This window comes from Otolemur garnettii, unplaced genomic scaffold, assembly GCF_000181295.1.
Source record: "Otolemur garnettii isolate 467f Iridium unplaced genomic scaffold, OtoGar3 scaffold00016, whole genome shotgun sequence".
NCBI lineage: Eukaryota > Metazoa > Chordata > Mammalia > Primates > Galagidae > Otolemur > Otolemur garnettii.
Window position 1 is genome coordinate 13,204,814 of NW_003852411.1, and position 9,308 is coordinate 13,214,121.

Here is a 9,308-nt window from a genome sequence, read left to right on the forward strand (position 1 = left end):
GGAGGCAAGAGAATTGCTTAAACCCAATAGTTGGAGGTTGCTGTGAGCTGTGATGCCACAGCACTCTACCCAGGGTGACAGCTTGAGGCTCTGTCTCAGGAAAAAAAAAAACACATACAAATAAAGAAAAATACTATGAAGAACCCTATGAAAAAGTTAATAGTTTTTCATACTTTTTCCTATTTCTCCATTTTCTCAATGGACATATTTAAATTACAATGATTGTATACTCTCCCTACCTGATTAGACTGTAAGCTCCTAGAGGACAGAGATTCCTGTACTTTTCATTTGTCCCCCACAATGGTCAACAAATATCTGTCAAATAACTTTGACAGAGCTTGGTGAGCTAATATGTTCATTTTATTTGACCATCAAAGCTTTGTTCTCAGTGATGTTTTTCTATGTTGCGTCTACTGTGGTCTTAGTCGGCTGACCTAGGATGCAGAGGAATTAGTTTAAGAAATTAGTTTTAGAAGAGGAAGTCAGCGGTGCTCAGGATACATCCATCGGAAGCAATAAACATCATCAGCTTTGAAGCTTTCAATAAACATCATCAATTAACTCTCTCCTCCCCCAAAGCTTTAAAACCAGGCTTGTTCCTGAGGTATAAGACTCCACTGACACTAGCAATACTATATAAGAATGTAGCATAACCTCACTCATAATCCCTTGTTAAGCAAAATCCCACCCAAATAAAAACTCCCGTCTCTACTGTTCCATAGAGAATCAGCCTCAGAGCTGTTGCTGTTGTCACTAATAACAATAAGGAATCAGGACTTTAGGAGCAGCGCCTGTGGCTCAGTGGGTAGGGCACTGGCCCCATATACTGAGGATGGCGGGTTCAAACCCAGCCCCAGCCAAACTGCAACAACAACAACAACAACAAAAGCTGGGCATTGTGGTGGGCACCTGCAGTCCCAGCTACTTGGGAGGCTGAGGCAAGAGAATCACCTAAACCCAGGAGTTGGAGGTTGCTGTGAGCTGTGACACCACCACACTCTACAGAGGATGACAAAGTGAAACTGTTTTAAAAAAAAGAAAGAAAAATCAGGACCTTAGACTTCTGGTGGATATGAGATCCCAGCAGCCAGAGATTGGGGACAAAGTAGAGAAAGTGGTACTTTGGTTAAACATTACCCTCCTGGTTATGCATTGCTACATGGCATTCCCTTACAATGCAGGATGGAAAGGGAATGTCTGGAATCACTTTGTACCCTGGCTTGTTAGGAGTGTAGCAAATGGCATCTCAAAGGTGTGGGACAGCATTGGGAGCTACGAGAGGGAGTGTCCAGGACTGGTGTTTCCAAATGGGCAAAGGCAACTGCTTAGTAATATTTAAAAGGAGCTGAGAAATAATACTTCCTTTAGGAAAGCCGGGATCACAATTAACCAGTTTCCTAGGATCAACTGTTGTACTGATTTTGTCTCAAATGAAAATGAGTTAGAAATCAAGTTCTTCATGCTCTAAGCTCTAAGTGGGCACAGTGAGCTGTTGGGTATTTCATGTAAGTCTTGCAGCAGAGGCAGGCATTGGGAGATTGTTATATCGACTTTGCCTTGAAGGGCTTCCTTCTTTGCCTGAATAACACATCACGAGCTTAGAAAAGTGCTCTGTGACTTTATTGATCAGCCTTCAAGAAAGAGCACAGAAGTGGGGGAAGAGGTGGGGCCAGTCTCCCTCAGTTCTTTGGACTAAGGTGAAGTCCAGACACCTTCACAGGCTGATGGAGACTTGCCAAAGTGCTCCATTCACCTGGGAGGGTCCTTGTTTATCCAACTACAATTCTGGAAATAGCAGTATGGTTTCCTGATACTTCCAGTCAGCTGCTCTCTACATTCTGTCCTGAACTCTTTCCTCAACACTTGCTCCCATAGGACTTGCTGGAATCCCCTCTATTTCCTTACCTTATTTGAAAAAAAAGTATTATATTGTCAAATAAATCAACTGAATTCAACTGTATTCATACTAGAGGAATAGCAGAGAGAGACCTTTGCCTGTGGTCAAGACACTTTAAAAAAATCTCACTCCAGTATCTTTCCATCGATTTTTCCGTGTGTGTGTGTAGACAGGATTTCACTCTGTCACCCTGGGTAGAACGCCATGGCATCATAGCTCATAGCAACCTTAAAACTCTTGGGCTTGACCAATCCTCTTGCCTCAGCCTCCCTGGCACCTGCCACTATGCCTGGCTAGTTTTTCCCTTTTTTTGAGATGGGGGTTTCCATCTTGCTCAGGCTGGTCTTGAACTCCTGAGCTCATGCAATCCACCTGCCTTGGCCTCCCAGAGTGCTAGGATTATAGGTGTGAGCCACTGTACCCGGCCTAATTTGTTCTTTAAATACTTTTCTTTCATGGGAGAAAATTCCAAATGACAGTGAAAAGAGAAAGACCAAGATAACGGTATTTTCTTAGGGGATTAATTAATGATCATCTACTTGCTGAATTTAAATCACAAAAGAGTAAATATTAAAGTTACTTTTTAAAAAGAAACTTTGTACATATCTCATTTTCCCCCAAATAACCACCCCATGAGTCCTTCGTGTTGCAGAAAAATTTGTAGTTTACCAAGTGCTTTGGCACACGCTTTCTCATTTAGTCGTTATGTATTAAGGCACAGTCGGCATGTCGCCCTCATTTTCTAAATCAGTGGTGCTCAACCTTCCTGATGCTGCGAACTTTAATACAGTTCCTGTGGGTCACGACCCACAGGTTGAGAACCGCTGTTCTAAATGAAGATGTCCAGAGAAGGTAGGTATGTTGCTGAAGGTCACCGAGCTCCCTGCCTCTCAGGCTGGGTCACTACCAGATCGGTGCGTGTCCACAGCTCCAAGATGGGTTCTGTTGTTTAAAACAGAATGGAAAACAGATATTACCCTTGGCCCGGTTTGGTGGCTAGGTTATACTTGGCTTAGCTTTACACCTAGGCACCCTTTGAAATGTGATTCTGAGCTAGGAAAAAGGCTATTTTAATACATCCCAGGGAGGCTTAGTTGAATTTTTCCTAGTATGTGCCTATGACTAAGAGAACATCATGTTTCCAGTCGTTGCTCCTTCAGTACTCTGATAATGTTTGTTTTGCTTTCCTTTTTGCTAAAATCGTGAAGTGAGAATTGACTTCCTCTTTAACTACACTGGAAAGGTAGAGTAAACCGCTAAGAAAGGCAAGTTGGTTTAAAAAAATATTTTTAAAAGATGATACATATAGGAGAGCTCCCTGTCCATTTTGAGTTAGAGGCAGCTAGTATTCCTGAATAGAAAATACTGGAAAAACAAGAACATCTTCAATAGAAAATAACAGAAAAGCAAAAAAAAAACATCTTCCTGCTTCTGTCTTGGAGATGGGACTGCCTTGGTGCTGGGTGACAAGCCATACCCGTTAATACACACCCGGAGTTCAGAAACACAGGATGGCGCTCAGCAGAAACAGCACTCTAATCCCCAGGAAATGCATCTTAAAACACACACACCACAACAACTGCAAATACATTTGTGTTGTAATGTGACCAGGATCAGGTTCCTCACAGAGACATTTCCTGGCTCCAAATAGCTTTAAAGTATTTTAAAACAGGAAAAAAGTTTGTGATCAATTATGACAAAGTCAGGATAACGGCTGATGCTGTGCTTACTAATTGAGGTAAGATTTGACCTGGTTATTTTTAGGTTTTCCAAAGAACAGAATCCTGAATCACAGCATTAAATCAATGGCATTTTCGGCAAAAAAAAGGGTGAGACTTTTGTCAAGGTTCAGGAATTCTCACCTCCTTGGGGTTGCTGAGTACCGACATCATAGGCATATTTTCTAAATTGAGAATTTGGGTCTCTTGCTTTATTCTTCAGGTTAAAAAAAAAAAAGAAGAAAAAGGAATAACCTGTTCTGTGCCCACTGTGAAGTGGCAGCTGTAGCATAAGACAGCCAAGTGGATGACTCAGTCCCTTGAATACGTCATCCGTCATCCACATTCCTGCCCCCACACCTTAGCTCATGCCACACTCCACGCCAGGCCCTACACACCCTTCCCCATCCCGGCCTACTGAGGAAGGCTCCAGGCAGGCCTCATCTCAGGGCCAGGGCCTTGTTTTCCCTTCCCAGGCCAAGATTACCTCCTTTTTCTGAAATCCTGGAGCCCTCAATGTCTGCTCAATACATTTACAACTTGGTATAGCCCCTTTGGAATGGATGATTATCTCCTATAGCCTACAGTCATAAATAGGCTGTAAGTTCTGTTAGTGCAGACATATCTTTCTTCCTTTTTTTTCTTTTTTTGGTTTAATTTCCCTGACAGCATGCCTCATACCAAATAGGTATTCAAAAATATGTAGACTTTTCAATATACATATATACATATATCTCCATTGATTGGTTCATGACTTCTATTCTCTTGGTGCTTAGAAATAAGGCTATATATTAGTTCAGGTAGCAGAGCTGTTCTTTCTCACCGGACTCTGGTTTAAGGTCTCTGTTGGACTGTGGATTTGTGTTGCTACAGTCTCTTAAGTGTAAGGTCAAGCAGGAGACGAGCATTTATAACTCCATTTGAATGTCCACTCTCTCTTATTTGTTGCTGTTAGCCCACCATAGGCTTAGACATAATTAAGAATTATGAGGATTCAGGAGGCCTGAGTGTCCTCATTTAATGAAATGCCAAGCTCAGCTCCAAGAAGGCCAGGGAGAGAGCAGTAAGAGAATATGGGTTCAGGCTGGGGAAGGGCCTTCCTCTCCCATAGCCACTGGAGAAAACCCCTGAGAGACTGGGCGCAGACTCAAATGTCCTGTAGTCGCCTTATCTATAGGGCATGATTCATCTATCTCAAGAGGGGCAGGGAGCAGGTGGATCCTCGTTCCCAGCATTACATGAGGACCTTTCCTGAGAAGAGCTGACAAAGCAGAGACAAGAGAGGCGGGGGAAGCAGAGACAGCAGAAAGTTATCTAGACGGGTAAGCCAAGAGAGACAGTGGAAAGGAGATGAGAGGGGATATGAAAGATGTCTCAGGAGAGGGAGGGCCGTTTTTGCAGGAGAGTTCTTGGAGAAAGGATTCAATTGCATAGAGGAAAACGGTAGGGAAATTTTTACCTGACTCTGCAGAACGCTTTGCTGAGTTAAGGGGTAAAGGAATAGATTTGAATTGTGATGACCTAAGGGGTTTGTAGAGACTTGGACTACACAAGGAGGCAGCAAGTGTAGCAGTAAGGAGAATGAACTTGGAGTAGAAGGAGCTGGGTTCAAATCACATGTGGGACCCCACAACCAAGTTACTAATCCCCAAGACACAGTTTCCCCATCTGTACAATATGAGTGTCTACCACAGAGTATTGCTGAGAGGAGTAAGTGAGATCATATAAGCAGTTAGTGCAGACCCTGGAACTTAATGAATGGTAGTTCCATCCTTATGGAAGCATGGGATCTTTCTAGATCTCTTCTTAGACATCTCTGGCTTTGGGTACCAAAGAGGGAAATTCCTCATGAAAGGAATAGCCAAAGCATTTCTAGGAACAATATCTGACAATGCATTTGCAATTATTTCCTTCCCTGAGCTATAACAGCTCTGTCTGTTCTCATTATCCACAACATCACCAGAAAAGTCTGTTATGCAGAACTGCTTTGTGTCAGCGGTGCTCTGCAGCAGAAGGGAGACAGGCTATGTCTGTGCTCTGGCTCCCTTAACGAGAACAGAGCAAGACACAGGATTGGGCAGGAAAGGGGATGTTAGAGCCAGTAGTGATGGATGCATTTGAGAGGGAGACAGTGTTTCCACATTGAACTGCAAAGGCAGGAGGCCTCAGGAGGGACGGGGACTTGGTAACATCCAAGGTTACAGCAGCACAGTTCACAGCTGTCACAAGAAGAAATCGGGAAATACTTTTAGTTACTGATGTCATCAACCCAGAGCTGAGAACCCAGAGAATGTCTTTTTGGGGCCCCTTGCCCAGTGGCAGTTCATCATATGTTAGGCGACCCACCTGGAGTAGCTCTAGCACATTCTACTTAGTCTGTGCCTGCTAAGTTTACAAAACGGGCATCGCTGAATGTCAGCTGGGTTTACACACTCATCCTTTTCCTCCGCATGACAGGAAGGATTCCCCAGGTCACCAGCCTGAGGGTTAGGCAGGATCCGAATTAATAATAGCATAAAATGAGAAAGGATTTATAGATGGCTCACAACTGCTGCTGTGTTGTGTCCAGCAGGGATCCAGTAACCATCTTTGACTGGCTGCTCTAGCACCTGCTAGTGAAATAATTCAGAAAACCCCTCAGATGGCAGCACCCCTAGGACAGTGGGTAGGGAGCTGGCCACATACACCGAGGCTGGCGGGTTCAAATCCAGCCCAGGCCAGCTAAACAACAATGACAACTGCAACCAAAAATTAGCCGGGCATTGTGACAGGCACCTGTAGTCCCAGCTACTTGGGAGGCTGAGGCAAGAGAATTGCTTAAGCCTAAGAGTTTGAGGTTGCTGTGAGCTATGATGCCACAGCACTGTACCAAGGGCAACATAATGAGACTATATCTCAAAAAAAAAAAAAAAAAAACCCTCAGATGGCCCAGCAAGGTAGCTCACACCTGTAAGCCTAGTACTTGCAGAGGCTGTGGAGAGAGGATTGCTTGGGGCCAGGAGTTCAATACCAACAACACAGTGAGACCCCCCCCAAAATTAAAATAAATAAGGGTCGTGGTTTGCACCTGTAGGGCCATGTACTCAGGAGGCTGAGGCAGGAGGATTGCTGCAAGCCAGGAGTTTGAGGTTGCAGTGAGCTATGATGATGACCCTGCATTCCAGCGTCGGTGACAGATCCTGCCTCGAAAAGATAAAAAATAAAAATATAAGAATACCCTCAGATGCCGCAGCAGCCACTGTGGCCCCTACCTTCACTCTTCGGTGTGCCTTGAGGGCACTGCTCTCACGCGTAGGCTTTCTTTGCTTGGGGCCATGTGCAGAGCCACCCTCACGTGCAGGCAGGAATAGGGCTTCTGCTACTCTCAGGCTCTGAGCTCTCCATGTGGTACAGCTGAGTCTCCCCGCTGTGCCCCACCGAGATGTCTTCTGGAAGGTAAGTGGTGCTACCAGGGGCACAAACTGAACTGCTGTTGTTCATCATTTCCTACCTCTTTAAACAACCCTGACTCACCCTCACAAGTGGCTTGAAAGCCTTTGCAGGCACCTGTCCCAAGTCTCTAGAATTTCTCTTGACCATCTCCCACTCACTCACTTTGCTACTCAGTTATTCTTAGCTTTCCCGTCAATGACCTCTCCCAACTCCTCCTCCTCCCTCATGTGGATTCCGTACCTCAGCTTCCGTCCTTCATTTTAGGACTGATCCCTCTAGCTTCAATGCCAGCTCCCCTTTCACCGAGTCCCGTCTTCCCTCCACCTCAAACACCTAGGGCTGAACTAAAACCTTTAAAACTCTAAGTGATGAGAAATATGTAAACTATACATATTTTATAAATCATAAAATAAATATAACCCCCTGCAATGAATTAAATGATGACTACTTAGATGCTTTTTTTCTTCTTTTGACTATCAAATGCTATTCCTCTGGCTCGGTGCCCATAGCTCAATGGTTAGGGTGCTAGCCACATACACTGGGGCTGGTGGGTTCAAACCCGGCCTGAGCCTGCTAAACAATAACAACAACAACAACAACAACAACACCAGGCATTGTGGTCCTACAGTAGCTCTAGTCCTAGCTACTTGAGAGACTAAGGCAAGAGAATCGCTTAATCCCAAGAGTTTGAGGTTGCTGTGAGCTGTGACGCCATAGCACTCTAGTGAGGGCAACATAGTGAAACCCTGTCTCAAAAGAAAAAAGAAAAAGCCACTCCTCCGCGAATATTTTGGAGGCCTGATTCACTGGGGCTGAAAACCTGTGCTTAGCCTGCCTGTTGATGAGGGATGTGTGTACCTCCCACCTCCTGCTCTGCTGAACCACAGGCTCCTGTAAGGACTGACCAGTGGTGCTGCCTTGCCCAGTTTCCTTGTGTGCTGAGGGGTCACATGCCTTGTTTCTAGCTCCTTCCCCCAGCAAGCCCATCCCTTCCCTTCCCTCCCAAGACAGTGTGTGTCTCTTCAACTCACTTTCATTGACTTGATTGCTACTCACGGCCTTTTCAACAGAAATGACTAAAACACCCTGTGATAAGCACATGTTAGAGATCTGGGCTGACAGTTCTTAAGAGTCCCTCCCTCCTCCAGCCAGGCCCGATCCTCCTAGGTGCTCCTCAGGACTGGAACAGCAATTTAAGCAACAGGCTGAGACCACTGTGCTGAACCCAAGCAAATGTATATGGGTCACCATATAAATCCATCATTTCTTATCATACTTATTCGAAGGGCAGTAGAGATGGTTATACATAATTTATTATCTAATTGACTTGCCTAAAAGACCATGAGAAAAATAACAGGCAAACCCAGAAGACTCTCTCTTTCCCTTCCCTTCTTTCTTTCCCCACCCCTCCTACTTGTCTCTTGCTCTTTCTTTTTATACCAAAGTGCATTCAAACACGTGCTTACTTTTTATCACATAACTCAAAATATTTATCTCGTGACCTTGTTCTTTGTGGCACCATCCTCCCTAAAACTCCTTCCCAAACCTTCCTTTGAATCAAATGGAACTATTGGGCCATTCACGGCTCTGTTTTTACTTATTATTTCCGCTGCAGGTGGTTTTCTCATGAGACCTGAGCTCGTGGAGGCCGCCTCTCTGCTAGGAAGGTCAGGGCTGGCCAATGCTCAGCATGGCCCCTCTTGGAGCCTCAGTGCTGCCCATCAAGCTCTGTTTGCCCTCTTGGCTTTCTCTCCTTCTTTTCCTCTATTTACTCATTTAATTTCTCCTAAGTAACCTAGCAGTTTCGTCCAAATTCCCTGGTATTACTGTCCACTCCACAGCAGACATAGGTGCTAGGAGAGACAAGGGAATCAGCCAGCCTAATATTCAGAGAGGCTTTAGAGATTTTACCCAAGAAGAGAGATTTCCATTGTTTCATGATTAAGGAGGTTCTTGGATGGACAATGGGGTGGGGTCCAGATACGGGAAGCAACACACCAGGCTTGAGAAGTATAACTCGTTTTCCCAAGGTTGCTGTAACAAAGTACCACAAATTGGCTTACCACAACCGAAATTGATTGCCTTATAGTTCTGGGGCTAGAAGTCCAAAATCAAAGTGTTACTAAGGCCATGCTCTCTCTGAACCTCTTAAGAGCGAATCCTTCCTACGCTGGGCATGATGGCTCATGCCTGTAATCCTAGCACTCTGGGAGGCTGAGGCAGATGGATTGCCTGAGCTCACAGGTTCGAGACCAACCTGA